At 44.3% G+C, this 26,842-nt stretch overlaps 1 pseudogene; it reads left to right on the forward strand.

Annotated features, from left to right (window-relative positions):
* Nucleotides 1-26,842, forward strand: part of LOC144373122 (E3 ubiquitin-protein ligase TRIM35-like) — a 58,638-nt pseudogene that overhangs the window by 17,141 nt on the left and 14,655 nt on the right.

Consider the following 26,842-nt stretch of genomic DNA (forward strand, 5'->3'; position numbering starts at 1 on the left):
AGGCACAGACATGCTCTGTCTTATGGTGACTCTTCTTAACCTTTTGAGGAACCACCAAGTTGCTTTTCAATGCAGCCATACCCCTTTGACTCCCACCAGCAGTGTGTGTGGATTCCGGGTACACAGCAACCTTGTCAGCACTGTGATCTGTGTTCTGACTTAGCCCTCCTGTGATGGTGAAGTGGTATGGCTTTGGCTTTGATATGCATTTCCTTGATGCTGATACTGAGTAGCTTTTTCATGTGCTTATTGGCCATTTATATATCTGTTTGGGGGGGACTGTCTTGAGCCTTTCCCCATTTTAGCTGGGTTTTCTTTATTGTTAAGTTTAAGGGTTCTCTATGTATTCTAGAGACTAGTCCCTTTGTCAGATATAGAACTTATAAACTTTCCTCTTTATTCTAGGTGTGTCCATTCACTTTCTTGGTGACATCCTTTGAAACCCCCAGTTTTTTAATTTGGATAATATCTGGTCTGTTTTTTTTTTCTTTTTCAGTTGCTTACAGATCTTAGGAATCCTCCTTTTGACACTGCCCTTAAGACCATCTAGCCTGGATTCTGGATATGCTCAGGGTAAGGTGGTTATCCTGTTGGCAGCGAGCCCCTCTCCAAGGGTCTTCCTTGAATACTCTCCCACCTGTGCCTCTTTCTTCCCATTCCAGCGTCTACCCTGGAGGCAGCAGCCCACTGTACACTGCCTGTCTTATTCTCCTTTTGAATCCATCTATGTGCTGCCACCAGATGCACCATCTTTGGTCTCCAGTGGCCACCCAGAGTGGCCCCCACTCCTGACCTGCTCATGTGCATTTCTGCAATTCAGCTTTCAGAGCTCACTGTGGCTGGACTCTGTTCTACTGGGTGTCCTGCCTCCATCTCATATGGCTCCAGGCACACCTGGCTGTTACACACGCTGCCTGGTACTCACAGGGCCATTTGTATCACAGTGACCTGCTGTTGGTTACTCGGACTGTTCTGGTTATATTTGCTGCACCACCTGTGTGCACACTCCTTACCTGCCTGGGCTTATGTCCTCATCTGCAGATCTTCCCTAACCCCTAACTGTGTGCCCTTTAGATGGGAGCCTGGGGAGCAGACTTGTGAGTTCCAAGGCAAATAGTAGGAGAGTCCCCCCTGGCTCCTTGAACTTGCACGTTGGCACCAGTGATCACTTGATCATAACTCAAGTAATAGCCATTTTCTTCCTTTCTTCTTGCTTCTGAAGGGTGAAGTTTTGGCAGAATGAGATTATTGTTGGTTAACTATCAAAATGGCAGTCTGGTGAGCTCCGTGGTTATTGATGGTGCCGGGCAGGAGTGTTCCCAACACCTTAGAGAGATATTAACAAAACTCTGCCCAGTAGGCTTCTGCCTGCTTTGCCTCCATTGTTGTAGATCCTGCTCAGGGTTCCTGGGGCTGCTATTGCGTGTTGCCCCTCTTGCTGAAAGGCACCTGACTGTCTTCTCTGCTTGAATGTAGGGATTACATCATTCTCACCTTTGCTGTCCTAGGCCCAGGGATGTCCTGGGCCACAGTGGGTGGTTTTTTTGTAGATGCATCATGTCAATGATGGGTCATAATTACAAAGTAGGGGCAAGATAATAATAGGGCTGAAAAATTCTGATTAGCATCTTTCTGTGCCGTCTCTGTGTTTAGATATATACTGTGTCACGTTGCCCGACAGTGCCACTGCAGTAGCGTTCACACAGTTTTGCAGCCTTGGAGCAGGGGGCTGTACCACACAGCCCAGGTTTGCAGTTGGCTCTGCCACCGAGGTTTGGTAAGCATACTCAAGTGTTCACAGTGACAAATTTGCTGAAGAGTGCACGTCACAGAACATATCTATTTCACTAATCAACATGCACCCTTTTGGAGGTATGACCTGCAGGTCAGGCAAGCTGTCCTCAACTACTCCACAAAACTACCAGCAGCATTTGGTAAGGCACAAGGGACAGGATCCTGAACACAGATTTCAACCCTGAGATGGAGAAGCTATCTGAGGCTTTTGGACATCTGTTGCAAGTAGAAAGAGGGTGTTAGTACCTGCCTCAGGCTTCTCAGGGATCCAGTGATGCAGACTTTGGAAAAATGCTGAATATTCCACCCTAAACCTAGTATAGGCTTATTACTGTTGGCTAATTCTTCAGCAAATGGGATGTTCTGCATGTTGAAATTCTGATTTACAGTCACGATGAATCCCAAAGAAAAGTGAGAAGCTGAGATGTGGAAGTTATGTTGGGAACTCTTACTTTCCTTCAGATTTTTGACAAGAGTATGTCTATACAACTTAACATTTGTGAAAAAGTTTCAATAACATGGAAAAGTGGTTATAAGTAACCAAGAAAAATAGGTTTCAGAGTTAAACATACAGACCTGGAATGCTCTTAGAAAAAAAGGCAAGCAGTAATTTGCCTTTAATTTGTGTGTGTGTGTGTGTGTGTGGGTGTGGGTGTGTGTGTGTGTGTGTGTGTGTGTGGTGCATGCTCACGTACATGTGTGCTTGTGTATGTTTGATAATCTGTTTACATAGCAATAAACCCAAAGGTACAAAATGTATTAGAACAATCTCACACCTCTGCACATTCAGCTCTTCTAGTAGGCAGTCCCTCCTATCAGTGTTTTTTCTCTTTACAGAGAGATTTTGTGTATGGCACGTAGCCTATAAGAGTATTCTGCCCCACCCTGCCCAGCACACTATAATTAAAATGCAGATTGTCCTATACTGTATCTGTAAGCAACCCAGCCATGAGGAGAAAACTCCAAGCATGTTATTAAAATAGTTTTCCCTTCTCAAGGGGGAGGTTTGTCTGGGATGTTTTCATGCACTCAGTTCAATTGGTGGATTTTACTTTATGTTTTTGTTTAAATATTGCATTATAATTGGTGTTTAAAACCAAGAGGAGAAAAGCTAAATGGAAACCTTAAACCTTATACTTCAACATAGATTTTTTTAAATCTCTATCCTCCCAAAGGTGTCCATTGGTTAAGAGGCTGGATATGGGATTGGATGCCCAGAGTTTAAACTGACCACCACTGTGACCCTGGGGAGAGACAACCCCTCTACCTCTTGGTGTCATGATGTGGAAAAGACCTAGTTCCTGTCTTTTAAGGTGGTTATAGACTTTAAGGGAGCAAGTATGTAAAACTCTGGAAGTTGGGCAAACACTAGTAGCCAAGTTCTCTATCGTTACTCCTGGCCCTGCTCCTTACATAGCTGCGAAGCTTTGGTAGAGCATCAAACTTTTGTAAACAGGGCAACCTGGACACTTGCATGGTTTTCCCCAGGTCGACCCATGTCATTGGCAAGAGCTGTGTGTCCCACAGAAGAGAAGACAGCTGCCTACCAGTATTAAAAAATCTGGGTGTGGTACCAGAGGCTTTGCCTCATGTTTTCAGCCTGGAGAAAAAGAGTCATAATGTTTTAGGCATAGCAGAAAATTTTAGAGAGGAACAGATCTTTATTACTCATCATATCATACACAATGAAATTGTGTTGTCAAGTTCCAAAATGGTTCATGTAGCTGTATGCATGAGATTAAAGATGATGTCAAATGCTGACTCATGCCCAGGGAAGGTGATCTTAATGATAGTGATTTGGATTGGACAAGACAATCGTTAGTGATGGGAGAACCTGCGCTTATTAATATCTCCCTTCAGGTTTTAAGAAAGAAGAGAACTTTGTGCCCTGGCCTGTCCCACCTGCTCCTTTCAACAGTAATCAGAGTGTGGGAAGACAGGTGAGTAAGGACTGAGTCTGATGGCAAGGGAAGCCTTCCTGCTCTGGGGTGTTTGTCCTTGTTTGTGGTTGTTGCTCCAGTGAGTTTCCTTTGCCAGGGAGCAGGCTGGGGAAGATGGGAGATTTGGTTTCTATGGATACTGGCTGGCTGGGATTTGCATAATGTAGTGTAGAGAACAGACAGTCTGGGAACACTGTAGACCAGGGAGGAACACAGAGGCACGTGGAAATGAGTTAGAGGGCCAGGGTAGCCAGGCTCCATTCAGCCCTCTTCTAGGGAAGGGAGTCTGTCCCTCCCTGCTCCCTGAACAGCAGCAGCGTGGAGCCTGAGGATGGAGGGAGGCATGGCACACACTGGGCTCAACCAATCCAGGGATTCTCTGCTTCCTCCCCTGAACTCCACTACTGGCAAAGGCTGCTCTTCCATGACCACCTGCTGTGTGGACCTCCAGTTTACTCAGAAGGCATTCCAAGTATGTTCTATTTTAATCCTTGCTTCCATCCAACCATGTGACACAGGTGCAGGAAGCTTATCAAAGCCCCATGAGTGATCTCTCATAAAGCCAGACCTTAAATACATCTCCTGGAGTTAATATCCCCAGATCCCAGCGCACCTTCTAGGCTGTACGCCAGTAAATGTGACCTAACTGGGATAATTCAGTTTGAGGATCTGACCCTAGGTAGGGAGTGTGGGATAAAGAGGAGAGATGCTATTGGAAATACTGAAGGAGGGTTGGATTGCCAGGCTGTGTCATGGATAGAGTGCTCTAGGTGATGAAAGTTGAGAGTCTGGTGGCTGTCAGGCTTCTGGCTTGAGTGACTAGTGGTGGCTACTGAGATAGGGACTAGAGGAAAGCATGTAAGTTTGTGCTGTGCTTGTGGAACTTTCTGGTGGAAGCCTGGAGAAGGCCATTGGTCACAAGAGCACTGTAACTCAGGGTCTGGATGTGAGAGAACAGGATCAGGAGCCATTGGTACATGGTCTTGTTGAGGTCACAGGAGTCTGGGCTCTCACGTGGGAAGTTAAATAAGGAGATGGACAAAAACTTGGGGAGTGATGACCCTTTAAGAAGTATGCCAAGGGTTTGGTTAGAGAAATAAATTGAAGGCAGTACTGGAACCCAAAGAAAGTGATGTGATAAGGAAAACAAAATGAAAGTAATGACAAAAACCATGTTGAAGGTAGAAGGGAGTGAGCTGCTGGAGAGCCACATGAGACAGAGCTGTGAGATACTTCACTGACTCCACTGTAAGGTGGTGTGTGTGGTGGACGGCCCTGGAGCAGCTGTTCCCAATTCCAATGAAGACAGATGAAAACCCTTGTCCCCCACAAATGTGGCAGATGTCCAACATATTGACAGAAATAGGGAGGAATCCCCTAACTATAAAGCCATGGGAGATGGAGTTTTAGTGCCCACCTGGAAACAGACCCATGCCCACTTCTGCATCCTGAGGAGTGGGTGCTACTGAGGTTCTGACATTAGATTTTGGGGTTCCAGCAAGGTGGTGGTTTTTGTGCTGTAGAATTGAATCTATAGGTTAGTCCTTGGAGTCTTCCCTCTGGTTCTCTGAGGGCCTGGTCCCAGCAGTGGGAATGAACAGGAAAGGACATCGACACTAGGTGACAGAGAAGCTGGCTGAGATTTATGTCTGTTGAGTGTAAACAAATGAAGCAACTCCTCAGGTTGAAAGTGAATTTGGGAAACAAAAATTTAGGTTGTGGAAGACGGCCATTCTGCTCACTAGAAAGTGACCTGCTGGTGGTTGAGGTTAGGGTCACGGCATCATTTTAATTGAGGGAGTTTCTGTACCTGTCCTAACTCTACTGATTCCATGCTATCTTTTTTAAAATAATTTTTTCACTTTATCTGATACACAAAAGTTGTACCTATTTCTGGGGTGCCAGGTGATGTTCAATAGATGCATACATTGTATTATTTCAAATCAAGATAAGAATCTCTGTCTCTTCAAACATTTATCATTTTTTTGTGGGGAAAACATTCAAACTCCTTTCTTCTAGCTTTTTGAAATGGACATTATACATCATTGTTCTCTATGGCCACCCTACTATGCATGGCACAGCAGAGCTTCTTGCTCCTGTCTATCTGTGACTTAGTCCCCCTTGGCCAACCTCTCCCCATCCCCTGCCCCCACTCTCCACAGCCTCTGGTAACCATCTTTATACTCTTCACTTGTATGAGATCAACTTTTTGTCTGAACTGCTTTTTTAAGTGGTCAGGGTTACTGTTTCCTTCTGTTTGTCTTGCTGTACCCATTCAGTTACTGCAAGCCCAAAAAAACGGTGATCAGAGGAGAGAGAACCAAGGATCACATCTTGCATCCTGGGAGGTATAATCCCTTCAAAACAGTAGAACAAAGATAGGAAGAACCCTTACCAGTATGCATGCATGTCTGTAGCTTACAGCTGGCTATGTAAGTTTTATTTATTTATTTTTTAGTTTTAGGTGGGTACAACATCTTTATTTTATTTTCATGTGATGCTGAGAATCGAACCCAGTGCCTCACATGTGATAGGCGAGCACTCTACCACTGAGCCACAACCCAGATCCTTATGTTTTATTCTAATCAGTCTACTTTTTCATAGTTGTGAGAGCTGTAGACACAGAAGATCCCACCTCCAGACATATCACCCTACTTGATGCTGAGTGAAGCTGGGAAGGTACTGGGGCATCCACCTGCCCTCAGCCCTATGCATATCCTCATCCAATGGGTCCTACTCATGGCCAGTGGGTTTATCTTTTGGTAAACCAAACTCATTTTTATTCTTTTGCAAATAACTAAATTTTTGTTGTGTTGTTTGTACCATCCTGGTTAGCAGAGTTTACTCTGTAAATTTTTTTTTGAAGATAGAAGGGAGTGAGCTGCTGAACATTCCAGACCAAAACCATAGAAGGCAAGAAAGAAATTCACTTACTTTACTTTTTACAAAGTAAAAAAGAACTTTGTGCTATCCCTGAAGGCCGGTGGAAGGAGCATCTAAAGAACTGTAACAAGCCAGAAACTGGGAAAGACACATGGAGGCAAACTCAGGCAGCATTGCCAGAAGTTGGGAGAGGGGCTTTTCTTTTCTTTTTAAGAAATAAAAAAGACGAAAGGCAGAAAATAAAAATCAGAACAGTGTAGAACTAAAATAATGGGTACAATTAGATTCAAATTCATGGGACACATTCCAAATTACAGGAAACAAAGTAAATTCTAACATTCAGGATGGCACAGACAAAAAAAACAAAAATTTAGTTATTTGCAAAAGAATAAAAATGAGTTTGGTTTACCAAAAGATAAATAAATGGGGAAGAAGGCATAGAATCTTGAGCAAAGATTGTTCTGTTACTTTTGCTCCTGTTTCCTCTTTGCTGTGGCACAGTTTATGTGGCATGTTCTTGGGACATTTAAAGAACCTGAGCCGTCACTAATGGTAATTCTTTGATCACTTTTAAAACATTATGCATAATTTCTAGTCAATCCAATTCAATTAGTCAATTCTTTATTAAAATGTTTAATTTTAATTATTTCAGTTAAAATAATTAAAGTTTTAATTAAAAGTTTATTAAAAATTCCTTCATTAAATTTTTAAAAAGTTAGTAATAGTCACTTGGGTACAGATGCAAAATTCAAAAGGAGGATAGTGAAAAGCATTTCTCCTCTGTTTCCAACCACTTATTTCCTCTTCCCATGAGCAACCCCCAATGCTGGTTTATTGTGGACCTTTCCAGAGATATCCTCCTTTAAAAAAAATCCACAAGATAATCACAGGTTACAAATACTTTTATTTTGCTTTTTAAAAACATGATACATACTGGAGAGCATGTTTTATTTAGCACATATAGAGTTAATTCATTCTTTTGAAGAGCTGTGTGATGTACCACTGTATGGAACTTATTACTTGGTCACTTGACTTTTCAAAGGAAATTAGGATTACTTCTAATATTTACTATTACAAATAATGCTATGATAACTAAATTTACATGTATCAATCAAACATGTTAGTAGTTTCTTTTTTTAAGCAAGTTTAGCCTATTTATAAGAAATAGCATGACAGATAAGCTTGGTGACTTAATTTTGTGCCAACTTCATATTATGAGTTCTGTTTTTATTACTTCTAAATTTCTTAGATTTTATTGTATGTCTGTTTGCTTTGTTCCTGAGCATGTAGTTGTCTCTTCTGAGGATTCAGAATATTTTACTTTTTGGTCTAGTGGTATCTTTAGTTAACTCTAGTCAAATAATTTTTTTTATTGAAGTCAAAGAATACAGTCTATAATGTCTCGTATTTGTAGTTGTTGATGCTTTGTGGTTTTGTATATAACCAATTTTCAAAAAGTGTCCTATACCCCATGTAGTGGGTTTTTGAGTTTTTGTTTGTTTGTTTTGGTGGGGGGATTCATAAATTCTTTGATGCTCCTCCGTGAAAGGAAGGGATCCATTGAATGTGGTTAAGGAGGTTCAAGGTTTGATCAGGAACAGGTTTCTTTTTTCTGTTCTCCTGGCTCCCAGCCCAGTGAAGTCATTCTTTGTACAGGCTGTGGTAATCACCTTACTTCTGCAGCCATGAACTCATTACCTAAAGACCTGTAGCTGCCTTGAGTCCCTGGAGTATGTGTCCAGCAGCATCCCTTGGAGTCTGAGACATCGTTAGAGTCCTCAGAGGCTCAGCCAGCCAGGGTGATGTCATGCCCAATGTGACCTGCATCCTTCTGCCTCAAGGACAGCACTCTTTGTGCCTGTGTCTGGTGAACTCTCTCTAGGCAGGGAGGGTGTGCCCTCAGGCTGGGAAGGCCAGGTGGTTGGTGGCTTTGGTGCATTTCACTTTCCAGACCAGCTCTGGTCTGAGGTGGTGAGTTATCACTATGATATCAGGCCTTTCTGGTCCAAGAGGGTGAACTGGGCCCAGTTCAGTGAAGACACTATAAAAAATGACAACCAAGTAATAAACTCACTCTCTCTCTCTCTTTCTCTCTCTGTCTCTGTCTCTCTCTCTCTCTCTCTCTCTCTCTCTCTCTCTCTCTCTCTCTTCTCTCTCTCTCACTCACACACACACACACACACACACACACACACACAGCTGGCCTTCTATATCCGTGGATTCCACATCTCTGGACTTAACCAACTGTGAATCAAAAATATTTAAAAAAGTAATTCTAGAAAGTTCCAAAAAACAAAGCTTGAATTTTTCCATGGGCTGGATACTACAATGAATTCATACAAATGAAAGTATATGTAGGCATTGATTAGGTATTACAAGTAATATAAAAATGATTTAAAATATATGGAAAATGAGAGTAGGTTATAGCAAATTATACACCATCTGTATCAGGAGCTTGAGGATTGTGGATTTTGGTATCTGTACAGGTCCTGGAGCCAATCCTCTATGGATGCTGAGGGATAGCTGGAAATAGCACCATGATGGGAAAGATGATTGACAATCTCTTTTCCTAGTTCTGGTGCACTCTGAAGTCAGTTTTCACAATATAAACCAGAAGCAGAGGCTCATCTTCCACAGATTTCCTTTTACCCTCCCTCAGAGTCTATGGACCTTAAATTATAATGGATTGGGACCAACAGCTCATTTGGGGAGTGGTTGTGCAAAATTAGAAACCCATCACCATGAAGCAGTAGGTGTGCTTCTGTTGCCTTGGAGTGAATTCTTCCTTGGCTCTGTCCTCCGGAGTCCTCATCTTCTTTGTTTCCCTCTTCTTGGGATGCTTCCTTTATGCTGGGCTCAGAGCCTGCTGGGCCGATTCCCAATGGCTGCCCTTGGGTTTCTACTGAAATGTACCAGAGTCCAAGGAGAGAAGGGTCAGAGGTGAGTACCCTCTTCCTTCTGCCTTCTACTTCCTGGGCTCCTTGAGAGCTGCTATAACATCTTGGAAAGGGGCCTTAGAGATGACCCAGCTCAACGCCCTGTCAACCCACTTTCTCCATTCCAGAGAACACCTAAGACATCCTGCATATCTGTTGGGGTTTTTAGCCCCCTGTTCCCTCCTGATCTGCGGGAGAGATTGGGAGAGCATGCCCCAACCAGGAGAAACAAGAAAGGTAAATATCAACTGGCTGCTCACACCCAGCCCTCCCTTTCAGGAGGACAATCAGACATGCCAGGGAGAACAGTCAAAGCAGGATCTCATTTATTGAGAAAACACACACAGCTAATATAATGTACAGGAGCCAATCAGGGTAAAGGTCAGCAGGGTTGGGAGAATTTACATCTATACCTATCCTATAGGCAGTAATGGAAGACACGAACTGTCCATGAGGACAGAAGGGTTCTGAGCCTATCCTAGAGGTGGTCCGATTCTTCATCACAACCCATGGCAATGCCTTCTGGCTAATCGCTAGGTGCTCTCTTAGCCACATGTGGCCCCAGGACTGGGAAGTGGGTAGCAGGCAGCAAGTTAAGTTTCCTCTCTTCTGTTGCAACATGCCCCATGTTACATCATGCCCTACACATATCAAGTTCTATAACCATATTCTTTATTTAAAATATTTTTCATTTGTTATTTTTAGTTAGTTATGCATGGCAGTGGAATGTATTTTGACATATCATATATTCATGGAGTATAACTTCCCATTCTTGTGGTTGTACATGATGAGAAGTCACACTGATTGTGTATTCATGTATGCACATAGGAAAGTGATGTCAAATTCATTCTACTATCTTTCCTATTTCCATCCCCCCTCCCTTTCCTTCATTCCTGTTTTTCTAATCCAAAGTATTTCTATTGTTCCCTCTCCATACCCACCCCACCGTGTGTTAGCATCCTCATATCAGAGAGAACATTTGGCCTTTGGTGTTTTGGTATTGGTTTATTTCACCTAGTATGATAATCTCCAGTTCCATCCATTTATCAACAAATGCCATAATTTCATTTTTCTTTATGGTGGTGTAATATTCCATTGTGTATATATGCCAAATTTCTCTATCTATTCATCTGTTGAAGGGCACTTTGGTTTGTTCTATAGCTTAACTGTTGTGAATTGAGCTGCTATAAATATTGATGTAAACATGTCACTATATGCTGATTTTAAGTCCTTAGGGTATATATTGAGGAGTACGATAACTGGGTCAAATGGTGGTTCCATTCCAAGTTTTCTGAGGAATTTCCATACTGCTTTCCAGAGTGGTTGTATCAATTTATATGTGTACATTTCCCCCCATATTCTCACCAACATTTATTGTTGCTTGAATTCTTGATAATTGCCATTTTGACTGGAGTGAGATGAAATCTCAGTGTAGTTTTAATTTGCATTTCTCTAATTGCTAGAGATGTTGAACATTTTTTCATATATTTGTTCACCTATCATATTTCTTCTGTGAAGTGTCTGTTCAATTCCTTTGCCCATTTGTTGATTGGGTTATGTTTTTTGTGTATGTGTGAAGTTATTTGAAAGTCTTTATATATCCTGTAGATTAATGCTCTGAGTTGAAGGTGGCAAAGATTTCTCCCATTTTCTAGGTTCTCTCTTCACATTCTTGATTTTTTCCTTTGCTGTGTATAAGCTTTTTAGTTTGATACCATCCCATTTATTGATTTTTTATTCTACTTCTTGTGCTTTAGGAATCTTGGTGAGGAATTGAGTTCCTAAGCCAACATGATGGAGAGTGGGACCTATATTTTCTTCTAGTAGGTGCAGGGTCTCTAATCTAATTCCTAGGTCCTTTATCCACTTTGAGTTGAGTTTTATGTAGGTTGAGAGGTAGGGGTTTAATTCCATTTTGCTACATATGGATTTCCAGTTTTCCTAGCACCATTTTGTGAAGAGGCTATCTTTTCTCCAATATATGTCTATGGTGCCTTTGTCTAGTGTGATATAACTGTATTTATGTAGGTTTGTCTTTGTAACTTCTACTATAACCATATTGAGACCAGGTCGAGGTAACAATGGCCAGTTTACTCCCTTTTTTTTTCATTCTGTCCTTAATTCCAGTTTTTGAGCCCCTACCAGACACTGAGATTCATGCAGAGAGGATATTGGGTTACAAAGCCACAGTCCTCACCCTCAAAGACCTCATACACAAATGAGAGAGACAAATAAATAAAATACATGGTGAAAGTGCAGTGTTAACATTGGGTTTAAGCCCTGAGAGGAGGAGTGGGGTGCGGTGGGGTGCTATAAGGAGATGATAAAGAAATGTAGAAGAGAAGGAGAAGGTGATAACATATGTCCTCTCTGAGTTGCACACTCCTTGAAGGCTGGTGCACAACCCAGTTTCCTTTTGCAGCATCCACCTACATAGAATAACACTCCTGGGTATACTGACCACTTCTGCCACATAGCAGTATGACCTTGGCCAAGTTGGTTAATGTTCCTGAGACTCAGTGTCTTCATCTTTAGGATGGTGATAGTCATTCTCACCAGGTTGATTTGTCATAAAAATTAAATATGGTGATCTATGTCAAGAACTTAGCAGAGGACCTGATTTGTGTAGGAGTCATTATGTCCGAATTCTTAGTGGTGTCATTTCAGGATGAGATTCTAAGAAAATAAGTCCAACAACTTTCCTATTTTAAAGAAAGGAGCAGGACCCTGAAGGATAGTGTGGAAGGGAAGAAACAAGTGGAGAAACCAAAGGGGAGAGCCGAGGTCAGAGGGAGTGTTTCTTGAAGGAGCCTTGTTGGTGTGTTGTGAATTCAAGTTCCTTCCAAGCCACCAACCCCAACTTCTTCCCACCCTGAGCATGAACAGCCTTAGAGAATGAAGGCCGTGTTTCTCTCCAGCTCCATGACTAATGAACTACGTGGAACACCTGCTGCACGACTTCAGGAGCTGGGAGGTTACAGTGGACTGGTGTGACCAAGGCTTGAGGAATCACACCGGAGGGCTGGTGTTTGACTGGCAGTGCCCATGTCAGAGTCTAGGAAGGCTGCCCCAAATGGGTTGTACCTTGCTGCGTTGCACCTGTAAGCTCTGTTAGAGCAACATGGATGCTAGGATCCCCATGGGAATCAGAAGTGGCCTGTAAGTCATGATACTTAGATTCTGTCCCGGGGGGCTGCCCCAAGAGGAGAGAAATCTCATATAAAGAAGCTGAGGTGTACCCCCACCCCAGCTCACAGGGACTACTACAGATGGCTTGGCAAGAACAACATAGATGAGGAGGAAAAGTTTACTTGGGCTCAAGGTTTCAGAAGTCCCTTCCATGGTTGCTGACTCCATTGCTCTGGGACCAAGTGGGGCAGAACATCATGGCAAAAGGGTGCTGTGGGGGGAAGCACCTCAGATGAGAGAGAGAAAGAGGTGGGAGGGTGGAGATCTGCTCTCCAGGATAAACTATAAACCCCAAAGGCACGTCCTCATTGGCCTGCTTCCTCTGTCCCTCCCCACCTGCCTACAGTAACCACTCACTCATCCCTGTCAGGGGACTCATGCACTGGTTAGGTCAATGCCTTAGGACCCCATTGTTTCATCTCTGAACTTTCTAGTGTTGTCTCACACAGGAGCTTTGGGGGGACACCACAGATCTAAACTGTAATACCTCCCTCCACCTGGCAAGGGACCTGCAAGGGAAGAAAGGTCAGGACATGGGGGAGGACTCTTTGCTCCAAGAAAAATAGTACCTTTAGGCACCTGTAAGGCCCAGAGCGTGACAAAGAGTGACAAATTCATTCCCACGAGTGAATCCTTAGATGACCAATACTTTCCCCCTCACCCCCTACACTGCACCCATCCTGGTACAGAGGGTAGGAGCAGCAAATGCCAAGGCAGAGGGCAGAGAGGGAAGTGGCCCCAACCCCAAATGCTCCCGGGTCAGAGTGGGTGGGACCGGTAACTTCAAAGCTGCAAACCTGGTGGGGTGTGTGGGTTGTTGAGCCCCAGTTGTTTGCTGCCCTTTTATTTGAGCACAACCCCCAGGCACAAAGGTGAGCCCCCATTATAGTCTGCCCTGTCGACCTCCAGGCCAGGCCCAGGCTGGTCTTGGGGCTTGAATCACCTCCTTTCCCCACCACTGAGGAACGACCCTGCCCCTTAGTCTACCTGCAAGCCTTGTCCACATGGTCTGCTTTGGAGAGTCTTTCATTTTTTTTTCTTCATTGAGATAGTATTCGCAAATAAAATCATACATAATTAAAGCATAAGATGTGAATTGCTGTACATGTCCATTGCCCAGTGAGTTCCAAAATCAAGTTAATTATCATGTCCATCACCTGATGTGCGTACCTGCACCCCCCAACACTTAACATTTACTTTCTCATGCTAAGTGTTAACTATAATGACTGTGCTGTATCACAGACCCTGAGAGCTCATGCATCTTATAACTGACCAAACCTCCCATCTCCACATGTAGCCCCAGGCCACCATGTGGAGTTTTGTGCCCTGGCCCTGCTGCTTTCCTCAATGGATAGAGGGAAGGCACAGCTCTTCTGTTTCAGGATGATGGTGCCCGCAGTGCTCCTGGGGCAGCATTCCTTTTCTCATCATAGATCTAGGTCTAGATATAGACACAGACATTGCATTACTGCACAACATTTTCTTGTTTACAAATTAGTTTTATTGAGATATATTCCACCACCACCAACAACAAAAATATTTATTTTAAATTGGAGAGTTTTGACAAATACAGAAACCTATTTAGTCACTACCACAGTCAAGATGTGGCATATTTCCATTTCCCCAAAATTCCTTCCTGTTCCACACTCACCAAAGCTCAACCCTGACCCAGCCCCAAGCAGCCCCTGATGGCTTTTCCATCCCTTCCGATGGGATTCATCACTTTCAGATGAACCTCACGGAAGTGGATCATACGTGCAAATTCCACGTTAATCAAGAACAATCTGTCCAGATAATAAAATGCTGATATTTTTCTAGAAAATCAACTGAAAACATGTTTTTTTTTCCTCCTAATGAGAAAACTGATAACCATTCTCTCTAGAAAGCACAATATGAAGCACAGACTTTTTGACCATATTCCAGTGACCTCTAAATCTACCAAGCCTCCTCCCTCATCACACTTCCTTTAATTTACCTGTATCTATTTTTCCTCTAATGCCCTACTTATTTGGCTGGAGTACAAGAATGCCACTTGTGTTCTGCTTATGATCATAATTTTCTTGAATTTTTGATTATGTACTGATTTTTCATGGGCAAATGTATTTTCAAGATTACTGTGCTTATATTCACCTATCATTTACCTAAACTGATTTTGGATCCATTGAACAGGAAGGGTAAGATCCTAAACTACACCAGAAAGTGAGTGAAAGTCACAGTGACTTTTTGTTAACTTTGTGTGTGTGTGTGTGTGTGTGTGTGTGTGTTTCTATCCTTCCCTTTTTGAAGCCTGCTTTCATGATCTTCCAATTCTCTGAGGTCCTTAAACCTTTATAAGGGGGGATTCCAAGTCTGCCCTGTCCCCATGTTTTCTATGTGCTTCTGAGTAGGGTAGGAAGGGAATGAGTCAGGATGACCCTAGTGCTGATTCCAGCACCCTGATTTTAGCACCCTGTGCATAGAGAAACGTGTAAACAGGCAGAACTGGCTGGCTTGGGAGGTGGCCACCTCATGTCCCAGGGCCTGACCCTCTGCTGAAGAGTCACTTGTGGGCTGTCTGCTCTGCATCCTTGGACTGTTCATCCCTTGGAATTTTTGTGTGGGGACAGAGACAACTCTAGAACTACAGATGAGGGCACCGGTACTGCAAACATTCTTCCCATCACCAGTTTTCTCAGTCCCACCTAATTCAAGTGTTCTGCAGTGACCTTGTGTTCAAAGACATTTAGATGATATGCACAACATTCCTATCTCATTGTGGTTGCTAATCCTGAGGCAGCGCACCTACTGGCCCTCCACTACCCACTTGGCCTCACCCGGAGCAGGACTCCCATTCCATGAAGATTTGCACTAGGATACCAACCCACTGGCCCAAATCCCAGGTTCCACACACACATCTGTCCTGAGCTGAGCCAGAGAGAGTCTGGAGCTCAGATAAAGAGAAGACTGGTCTGTCTTTCCAAGATAGGAAACACAGAATGGTCAGGGCTGGGGAGTCAGTCTGTCATGAGGTAGGAGGAAAAATAGTCTTTTATTTATTATTTATTTATTTATTTTTATTGGTTGTTCAAAACATTACAAAGCTCTTGACATATCTATTTTATACATTTGATTCAAGTGGGTTATGAACTCCCATTTTTAGATACAGAAAGAAAGTGTGCAGGGAGCACAAGTACGGGAGACAGAGCCCGAGACTTCCAGGTTCTGTTAGTTTTCAATTCCTGGCTCTAACCCAGCTGTCCTTTGTGTGTTGGTTTCTATGTGATATTCCTTTAAACTTGAATAAATTTTCTAACTTTGCTCATGGTAATTTGGAGTAGTTTCCTGTTCATTTATAGCCAAATGAACTTGGAATAAGGTGCAACCAGGAAATGAAGCTGCACATGACCACATAGCTGATCCATTTCATGGGTGAGGACACTTGGATTCCATGATGCTGGAACAGAAAGCTGGCCATCAGTGATCTGAAGACTGAAATCACTAGTGAAATGATTGTTGGGTGGGTTTTGGAACTTGGAACATTTTTCTAATGAGACTGAGGCATTAGGGGCTCAGAAGGTCAGGTTGAAGGATGTCAGGTTGTGCTGCAAACACCCTTGGGCTTCAGCAAGGTGCCAGGGCAAGTGTCAAATCTGAGACTGTTGCTGCAAGTGTATATCAACAATCAGGTCAGTTATGCAACCCTGCTCCTGAAGGCCTCTCTGCTCATGGTATAGGATCGGAGACTACAGAGAGTCCATCCTAGAAGGTAAACTGAGATGCTTCTGTTACACTCTGCAGCAACCTACATCCAGAACTAAATTTGGCACATCAATTATGAAACAGGGAAGTTCTGGCAATTGGGAAGCTCACAGAGCCAACCAGGCAGAGGCAGAATTTCTTTGCTGGTGTCCTCCACACCCAAAGGCATAATTCATTAGGCAGAGAACTCGGGCACAGCTCTCCAGCTTCCTTCTAAGAACTGAAGCCCACAGGCACAGCCCGGCTCTGGCTATCCTGCTTAGCAAGCTGTCTGGAGATGGCTTTGAGTAAACGCAGACTCCCTAAATTAAATCAACAGGCTGCCAGTTAAGATTTTACAGGATTTTTGTTGCCAAGAAAACCGTAGCCTGGACAACAGGGTCTTTAGATGGACACAACTGCACTGCCAGGCATCTTGGGCCTTCAGGAGAGCACAGGCCCAATCCTGGAGGCTGCCAGCTCCCCGCAGAAGGCTTCAGGAAACCACAGCCAGTTAATTCTGCTCCAAAGTTGCCCCAGGGCGGCTGTGAAGGACCCTGGAGAAGGGCAATATCTTCATGGACAGAAGATGGACTGGCACCACTGACTCGCCAAGGGATTAGCTCCAGGTGCCAGCAGGGGTCAACATGCAGATGACCATGAGCTTTGTCAGGTGTCCAGCCGGAGCTAATTTGCACCTCAAGCTGGTGACCAATGTGTGGCTGTGGGCCTGAAGTTGCCTCTTTTGTTTTTAAGTGGGAAAATGATATGGCTGTGTCTAGCCTTCCTCCCAGGGTTCCCTTCAGGTGGGACTCGAGGGTGGATGCTTATCATTTTCTCTACAGGCTGAATGAGTTTCTCCTGGAGGAGAAAGAGGCCTTGCCTGTGACCCAAGCCTCACCTCTGTGTGCAACAGGAGCCGAGAAGGAGCAGGTGTTGGCAGGTAGAAATGCACATGGGCTCCCTCTGCCGTGGATCTTGGTATGGAAACCTGGCCCACACAGGGCTGGAAGATTTTATTTTTCTGGGAATTTTGAATCGGATCTAGGAGACAGCAAATGGATTTCTCTGTGTGGCCTAACTACAAAGATGCCAGTGCCTCTACTTAGCAGTGGCAGCCATGGGCACAAACAGCAGAAAGGTGGTCTGCAGAGAAGAAGCAAATGTCTCTGCAAAGCAGGCCGGGGTGGGCTGGGGGACAAGAGAGATGCAGAGCTGCTTCGTGATTGCTTGCCTGACTCATTTCTGGGATGGAACCATCTTTGGGTTCCATGAAATAGTCTTGACTCCTTTTTTTACTTTTATGGTAACTGTCTATATTTAAATAATCATAGATTCAGAAGGACTTGCAAAGATAGTACAGAGAGGCCCCATGGTCCCTACTCTCAGTTTCCCCCACGGTTGCAATTTAGGTAACTATAGTACCATGTCAGGACCAGGAGCCCACAGTGGTGGAGTGTGTCTTGGGCCATTTTACGGCCCTCATAGATTTGTGTAGACACCGCCACCCTCAAGATGCAAAACTGCTCCATCCCAGGAGGATTCCTTTCTCTGATACCTCTTTAGTCACCCTCCACCCCCATTCCTAAGCCCTGATAATTACCAATCTGTTTCTAAACTCTGTCATCTGGTCTTTTTGTGACTGTTCTATCCATGGAATCATGTAGTTGTAACCCTTTGAGACTGGCCATCCTTCCCCCACTCTGAGCATAATTTCCTAGAGATCATTCAAGTCACTGCATCAGGAGTCTATTCCTTTTTCACATCCAACAGTAAGTATCCGTGGTGTAGATATACCGGTTTGTGTAGCTGTTCACCTCTTGAGGGCCTTCTTCGGACTATTATGAATAAAACTGCTCTAACATTTGTACACAGATTTATGTGTGAATATGAGTTTTCATTTCCCCGGGAACAATGCTGAGGAGAGCAATTGCCTGGCCCCTGGTGTTGTAGTTTGGATCTGGGATGTCCTCTAAAGCTTCCTGTGTGGAAGGCTTGGTCCCCAGCTGGTGGCATTATTGGAAGGTAGTGGAAATGTTGGGAGGTGGGGCCTAACTGGAAGAGGCAGGTCACCGGGGGCTGCTCTTGAAGTGTGTATTTTGTCCCTGGACCTTACTGCTCACCCCCACTCTGTCTGCTTCCCAGCTGCTGTGGGGAGGTAAGCAGCTCTGCTCCACCCTGGCCCTGCACCATGATGATCCACTTCACCATATGCCCAGAGACAATGAGGCCAGCCAACCATGGATGGAACCTTTTGAAACTATGAGCCAAAGTAAACCTTTCATTCTTTTAAGTTATCTCAGGTATTTTGTCACTGCAATGAAAAGCTGACAAACACATCTGGTAAGTGTGTGTTAAATCTTTTAAGAAACTGCCAAACTGTTTTCTGGAGTACCATTTTCCATTCCTTCCAGCAACATCTCACTAATCTAGTTTCTCTGCATGCTCAGTAGCATTTGGAGTTGCAACTACTTGTATTTTACTTTTTTAATAAGTGTGTCGTGATTGCTCACAGAGACTTACACTTGTATTTCCCTTATGGCTAGTATTGTTGAATACCTTCTCATGTGTGTATATGCTATCTGTATATTCTCATTGATAAAACATCTCTTCATATCCACTGTCCATTTTCTAATAGGATTGCGTATTTTTAAATGTTTTACTGTTAAATTTTAATATAAACTTTTCTTAAGAAAACAAGTTTGAAATGGGCCTCTGCTACTTGCACAACTGAGACTTATGGATTGTCTGTGTTGCACTTAATGACAATCACGATAATGGCTGACATTTATTAAGCCTGTACATGTGCCAGACACTGTTCTCTAGTGACATCCAGGTCTTAGCTTACTTGATAAATGTTTTGTTTTTCTAAGCAGAGTATATTTTGTTATAAACATTAACTGCCAATACAATTTAGTTTACAAATCTAATCGTTGGCATAAACAAACAGCACAGACAATACACATTGCTTAAATTCTAATTGACTGCATTTATTTGTGTCTCAATTTACTGAGAGAAATGCAAGCCACTGCTCTGAGTCAGTGAAATAAGCGTTCACATTTTAAAAAGTGATGTCATGCATGCATGTTTTTCATTAGTGTTAGGTAAATTCCTGACAATTGTCAGTTCAACTAATTCCACATAAATCTCCCAAACCTTTGTCTCCTCCTAAAGTAAAGGCAGAAAATAAACACCCATTTATATTATATGTTTTTACAAAATCACATTGGTGCAAGTAATATGGACACACATGTGTTGATCACGGCTTCTGAAGTGAGGCAAACACCCCATTTTCTGAGGTTTAGAAAGAGGTCAGAGGCTCTGTGAACGTCCCCAGGGAGACTATCCAATTGGACTTCAGTAGAACTACCTGGGTCAAAGGCAGGGGTCCCTTTGGGGACAGAGGTGCTCCTTGTGCCCCAGTGGCTGCAAGTGTGTGATTACAGGGTGATCAGGTCATTGGGCAGCAGCTGCCCTTGGATTCTTAGAGATAAATGAATCGGGTCCCCACGGTGCAGCCTGGCAGTGTGTGGAGATTCAGGGTCTGAATGCTGTTTCCACAGTGCAGCCTGAGCTGTGAGGAGCTGTGAGAGTCTGCACAGAGGCAGGGGTATGTATCTGCATGGCATGGGGGGCCACACACCTTGACTGAGGTCCAGAGGCAGCACCTAGGGAACCAAACCCCACCCACCCACCCTACCCAACACTGACCATTAAACACATACCCGCCCCACCCAACACTTACTCGGCAGGTGCAGAGACAGTCTCTGGTCTTGTCTTCTTTAGCAAAGTTTCCTGGGAACTTTGAGCACCAAGCTGTGACGAGCTCAGCCCCTGCCCAGCCTCTCTTCCGTCTTCTCCCTGGTCTCAGTGCCACCCTTCCAAGCTTCCTAGCTTTGACCTCGCTGATTCCTTTGGTCTCTCCCAACCCCTTCTCCTTTGGACTCGATGCCTGTCCCGTTTCCTACTAACTGTACGCTTTTCTTTTCATCACTGCTGCAGGTGACTTTGCCTCACCCCAGGAAGCCCCAGGACTCTCCCACTGGGAAGATGTCCAGGCAGTAGCTCTGCCCAACCCTCACTCCCTCTCTTTCCAATATTATTTTCCCTTCTCTGCCCCAACATTCAAATTGAGGCCTCACCACTGAACAGGTGAGGTTGTTTGCAGAGTGTCTATTTGTTATAAATGGGGTAGATGCTCCCTGTACAGATTTTGTATGTGTGTGTGTGTGTGTGTGTGTGTGTGTGTTGCCCACAACAACCTAGCACTCAAACAGAAGCTAGATAGAAATGGAGCAGCCCTCCCCACTTCTCCTCTTTCTTCTTTGGTCTCTGCTCTCAGGTAGTGATGTCCTGCTCCCCCTCACCCCCACTGTCCCCACCCCACCCTCCTTCCCAGTGAACATGGAGGACTCCACCAGGTGCTTCCCTCCCCTGGCAGCAGAGGATCCCTTATTGGGTGCCATCACCATGGCAACCCCCTGTCTCCACTCCCCCTCCCTCACTTTTCAGAGCCAGCAGATCTGTGGAGTTCAGCTCCTTAGGGCCGGGAGGGAAGGCGGGTGGAGAAGGAGGGAGGGATCCTGACAGCCAGGGCATTCGTACATTTGAGGTTTGCTTGGATTCCAGATCCTAGCTTGGCATGCAGTGCAGCCTCCATTGCCTCCACGCACTGAAGGAAATGCTTTTGCTATCCGCAGGCAGTTCAGTTCCCTCTGACATGGGCCATCTTGGCCTGAGACTCCTGGGTGGTGGCCTGGGACACTCATGGAGAGTGTGTTGTACAAAGGCACTTACTGGACGTGGAGCAGAATGATGTCTCTCCTGCTGTCCCTGCAGCCCTGTGGGGGGAGTTCAGGAGAGGACAGCTGCATAAGCTGCAAACCCCAAAGTCAGGTAGGGCTGTTGGTCATTCTGACACCCCCAGGCACCCTGACAAGCATCCTTGAGTCCTGATGAGGAGTCATCTTGGGAGATATATGTCCATGTGACCCCCCTGCAGAAGCTCGCAGGGCCTGGGCCCCAGCTGCGGGAAGCAGGCCGGGGTCTCCGCAGAGCAAACATTCCACTCATCCTCTACATTCAGCAGGCCACCTTCAGATCCTTGACAATGCTGTTGTAGTTAATAAAAGGATTTCAAAGCATGGGCTGAGTTCAAGGTAACCTTTAATCATTATGTGCAGTCTCAGTGACCAGAGGTGTGGTGGTCGAGGGTGAGGATGATGACATTGATGGGAGGTGATGTCATTCTGAAACATACTGCACAGGGATGATCCTCAAAGTCATCAAGTCATGTGCAAGAATCCCAAAACAAAAGGACAAATACTACATGATGTCGCTTATATGATATACTTAGAATCAGACAAATTAATAGAGTTGGAAAGTTGATCAGAGGTTAGGGAGAAAAGAATGGCTTTAATTGTTACAGATGAATGTTGGCGAGATGAAAAACTTCAGGAGATGGTTGGTGACAGTCACACAACACTGATTGTATAGAGTGCCACTGAATGAGATACTTAACAATGTCAGTGGGCTGGGATGTGGCTCAGTGGTACAGGGCTTGCCTAGCATGTGCAAGGCCCTGGGTTTGATTCCCCACACTGGAAAAAGGGGAAAACTTACATTTTGAATGTTTTACCACCATTAAAAGTGAGTCCTTCCCAAGAAAACTGAGTGAGGAAGGTTGGGTAGTAGATAGTGAGGATGGTCACATGGAGGTGCCCCCAGGAGGAGTCCTGCTCTGCAGGGCACTTCAATCCTCCTGCTGCACCTGCCCTCTCCTGTCTACAGGCTGATAGTGAGCAGCTAAGCCTCCTGCATCAGGGGCTCCCTCCTGTGTTCCCTGAGGGCACAGAAGGCACTATAGATGACCTATCCTCTCCCTCTAGGATCCCACCACACTTAGGAACCTCCAGGGTAAAAATTAGTCTGGGTTTCTACCTGTGGCTCCCTCTGGTAGACCCAGGCTGGTCATGTGGGCTGTGAGGACTCACTGGTCCTGAGGAAATGCCACAACACAGATGTGGCTGACACCTCCTGAGGGCTGCCAGGGGGATGCCCTGCTCTCCTGGGACCCCTGCATGAAGCCCTTGCCAGCTCCAGGCCTGGGCTTCCTGCAGCCCCTTCCCACCTTGTGAGTCACTGTCCTAACCCACCAGCCTTCTGACAGAGCTGGAAACAGGCATCAAGCATTTTGGGAAGCTATTTTTAGGGTTCATCTGTTCTATCTTCTTGCTTCTCTAGATTCCATATTCTCTCACCCCCAGATTTGAAGGAGCTAAAGATTCTCAAAAATCATTCATGGTTCCCCCAATGTGCAGGCTGTGCCTCACCCCCACCTTCCCCCTACCACTCTCTCCCTTCCCTCTCGCCACCATCACTCTCTGCCTCCCCGGCTCCATGGGCAGTGGGGAAAGCAGCCCTTTGTCTGACATCATCTCCCACTCCCTGGCCTGCTAAGAGTTACTTGCTCAGTCAATCCCCATTCCACCAGAGGAGACTGTCCAATTGCCATGAAACCTACTGCTGGCCAATCAGAGAGCTCGGAGGTGATGTCATGGTGAGAGAGGAGCAGTGGTGCTGATGTTGAGAGAAGCCGAGGGTACCACTAATTGAGGGAGTGAGGAGAGAGCAGGTCGCTTGCTTCAAACTGGGCTGCAGGTAAGAAGACATGAGATGCAAAGGGTCCGAGGTTTTCAAACAAAAGAAAGAAACAAAATAGCAGCCACCATGAGGAGAGGTGGAGGGTCTGGGCCCTTTGTGTTGCCTTTGGTTTCACTCAGTCATTTAAACTTTGTCAAGCCTTGGGGAAAGCAGGACCAGGCAGGAGATGGTGCTTGGCGAGGGGCGAGGGGCCAGGGTGGGACCCTCACTTTTGTTCCAGAGCTCAGGAGAGAGGAAGTGTGTAAGGAGGTCCTTGGTGAGTTATTTTTGCATTAAAATATTTTGTTGCTGAGGGAGAAAGGGTTGGCTTGGAACCTGGTTTCCCCTGGAACTGCTTCTGACCTGAAGACCCATTTCAAGCCTGAAGCTGCCCTGTGTTTGACAGTTTCAGCTTTCCTGGTCTTTCTTTCCCATTTTCTTTTTTTTTCCTCTGGAGGCAACTTTTTTTATTAAAGTATAATTGGCAAAAAAAAGTATATATTTTTTTAATATCTGTATACGTTATGGTATGATTAATTCAAGCTCATTAACGTATCCTTTACCTTGTATACTTAGAATTTTTTGTTGTGAGAACATGAAGTACTCTGTTAGCAGTATTCAAGTATACTATATGTTATTAACTACAGGCTTAACAATAGATCTCTTTAACTTATTTATCCTGTCCAACTGAATTTTCACCCTTTGACAAACATATCTCTGGCAACCACCATTCTACTCCTGTGCTTCTACAAGTTAGATTTTTCAGATTCCACATGTCAGTGAAATCCTGAAGCATTTTTCTTTCTGTGCCTGGCTTATTTCACCTGACATAAGGATGTGTTCTGTAGATATATCTGTATGGTTGCAAATGACAGGATTTCCTTTTTTTTCCTACTCAGAGTAGAATTCCATTCTCTTTGTGTATGTGCATGTGTTGGGGGGGGGTCTTCTTCCATTCATTCTTTGATGGGTAGTTACATTGGCTCCATATTTGGGGTATTGTGAAAATGTTGCAGTTAACATGGAATTGTAGATATGTATGTTTGATATAATGATTTCATTTTTTTGGATATTTACCCAGAAGTAGAATTGCTTGTTCATATGGTCCTTCTATTTTTAATTTTTTTGAGAGAATTCCACACTGTTTTCCATAATGGAAATTCCTACCAACAGTGAACAGGTTTCTTCATATTTCCATCAATCCTTATTGCTATTGCTTGGATCTTGAATATTCCATGTGTTGAAGGTATAGGTCTCAGCCTGAGGTGCTACTGGGAGATGGTTTTCTTTCCCATTTTCATCCTTCTCCTTTGTCTCTCCATCACCTTACTTTCTCCTCTTGGTACTAAGGATTCAATGAGATCATCCCCTCTGCCTCGCCCCACCCCACCATGAGGTCAACCTGATCCTACCTGGCGGGGGAATGGATAAAAAAAAAAATGTGGCATTTATACACAATGGAGTATTACTCTACATTAAAAAATGACAAAATCATAGAATTTGGAGGGAAATGGATGGCATTAGAGCAGATTATGCTAAGTGAAGCTAGCCAATCCCTAAAAAACAAATGCCAAATGTCTTCTTTGATATAAGGAGAGTAACTAAGAAAAGAGTAGGGACGAAGAGCATGAGAAGAAGATTAAACAGGGATGAGAGGTGGGAAGGAAAGGGAGAGAGAAGGGAAATTGCATGGAAATGGAAGGAGACCCTCAGGGTTATACAAAATCACATACAAGAGGAAGTGAGGGGAAAGGGATAAATAATACAAGGGGGAGAAATGAATTACAGTATAGGGGGTAAAGAGAAAAGAGGGGAGGGGGATAGTAGAGGATAGGAAAGGCAGCAAAAAACAAAAAAACTCTGAGGCTGCAGGAGCGCAGGCCTGCCACGCCCTGGTCCTCCCTCTTCACTCAGACCCCCACCATTCCAGGAGTTTAGGCATTTTCCTTTTCTCATGCCTGGGACCCGGGACCCGGAGCTTTGATGTCCAGTGGCCGGCTCTGTCTCATGTGGTGGTGCTGACTTTGTTTTATTTCTCCCAGGAAGATGTGATCAGGTGTGGAAGAGCCTCATTGTCCTGAAGCTGGGCAGGTCTGCAGGATATCATAGGCGGGTAGGTCAGACATGTTCAGGGTGCCCTTGTCTGAATACCCCAGGCAGGGATGCCCCTGTGTCCCAGGGACAAGAGAACACTAATAGGGGTTGCTGGAAGTGGCCTGCTGGAGCCTTGGGGAGTGAGAAGATCGAAGGGAATGTGGGAGAATCTGTCTCCATGGAAGCTGAGGCCCCCTCTAGGGGTTGGAGAGCTCTCCCACGGGTGGGTGCCAGGGGGAATGAGATCATACATCAGATGTGGAAATGATCATAGTGCTGGAGTGGAAGGAAGGCAGAAGGGGCAGTTTCCCTCACTGAAGCCATTCAAGAAGAAGGGGGATGACCACCAGCAGAGAGGCATTAGAGGAGACTTCTGTGTTGCATTGGAGATAGGTTTAGTGTTCCTCACTAAGACCTGTTTAGTAGATTATGAAATGAATTTTGTGGATTATAACCAGTATTTCTTTTAATTATATGAGATAAGGTAGAAATGAAAAAATTAGAACACAGCCAATATAATGGGTAAATTAGGTTTTCTCTGCCTTTTTACTTATTAATGTATTTTCAGTTATGTGTGTATTTGTGAGTATGTGTCTATATCAGGAAGTACACTATATATTGTACACTATATGTGCTCATTGGCAGATACAAAATGAATGCCTGAAAGTTACAGTTCATTCCAAGTGTTATTTTAATTGGGAGACTGTTTCTTTCGTGAGATACTGTGTTCTAAAGGTTTGGTCTAGCATGTTCCTCCAGAGTCCAGTGTTTAGTAGACATACAGTAGTCCCCTCTTATCCATGGTTCTGTTTTTCTCTTTTTCAGTTACTTGCAGGCAACTAAGTCCAAAAATATTAAGTGGGAAATTCCAGAAATAAGCCATTTGCAAGTTTCAAATTACTTTTATCAGTATATAATGATAAATACTCTATTTTATTACTAGCTATTGTTGTTTATCTCTTGCTGTGACTTATTTATAAATGAAGTCTTATCATAGGTATGTATGTGGAGGAGAAAGCAGTATATCCTAGATTTCAGGCACCTGTGGGATATTTTGGAACGTGTCTCCATGGGTGAGTAGGACTCCAGGTTATACTGTTGGTGGGGTGTTCCTCACATTTTTGCTTGGATGAGTGGTTCATATCTAGATTCCATCTTGGCTCCATGAAAGGGATCTGAGGGCCAGGTGAGACTGGCCACTTTCCCTCCTTTGACCAGGCAGTTTAAACCACGTGCCTTCTCTAGAAGGAAAGAGGGTTGATTGACAGTATTTAAAACATAGCAACACAGATTGACAAATGGGGATATAATAAGATAGTGGAACAGGAAAGGACACAGGGCAAAGAAAGCAGGATAGGTGAGGAGGAGAGAGGTCAGAGTCCACCTTCAATTGATACGCAAAAAGAACAGGAATGTTCAGATCTGTTTTTCTTGATTTTACATATAGGATTTCAAATTATCAAGATCATAATCAAAGAAAAGACTAATTTTTCCAGAACACTTAAGATCCTGCATTCTATGTCCCTTTTTACAGTTTTATATTGTTTCCTGCTTACCCAAGGACTTTCATTTGGAGACAGAATTCCTAGAAAGTTTGAAGTCATAGATGGAAAGAAATGAGTTTTTATTTACTTTTTTTGGAAGAGG

Source organism: Ictidomys tridecemlineatus, unplaced genomic scaffold, assembly GCF_052094955.1.
Source record: "Ictidomys tridecemlineatus isolate mIctTri1 unplaced genomic scaffold, mIctTri1.hap1 Scaffold_240, whole genome shotgun sequence".
Taxonomy (NCBI): Eukaryota; Metazoa; Chordata; class Mammalia; order Rodentia; family Sciuridae; genus Ictidomys; species Ictidomys tridecemlineatus.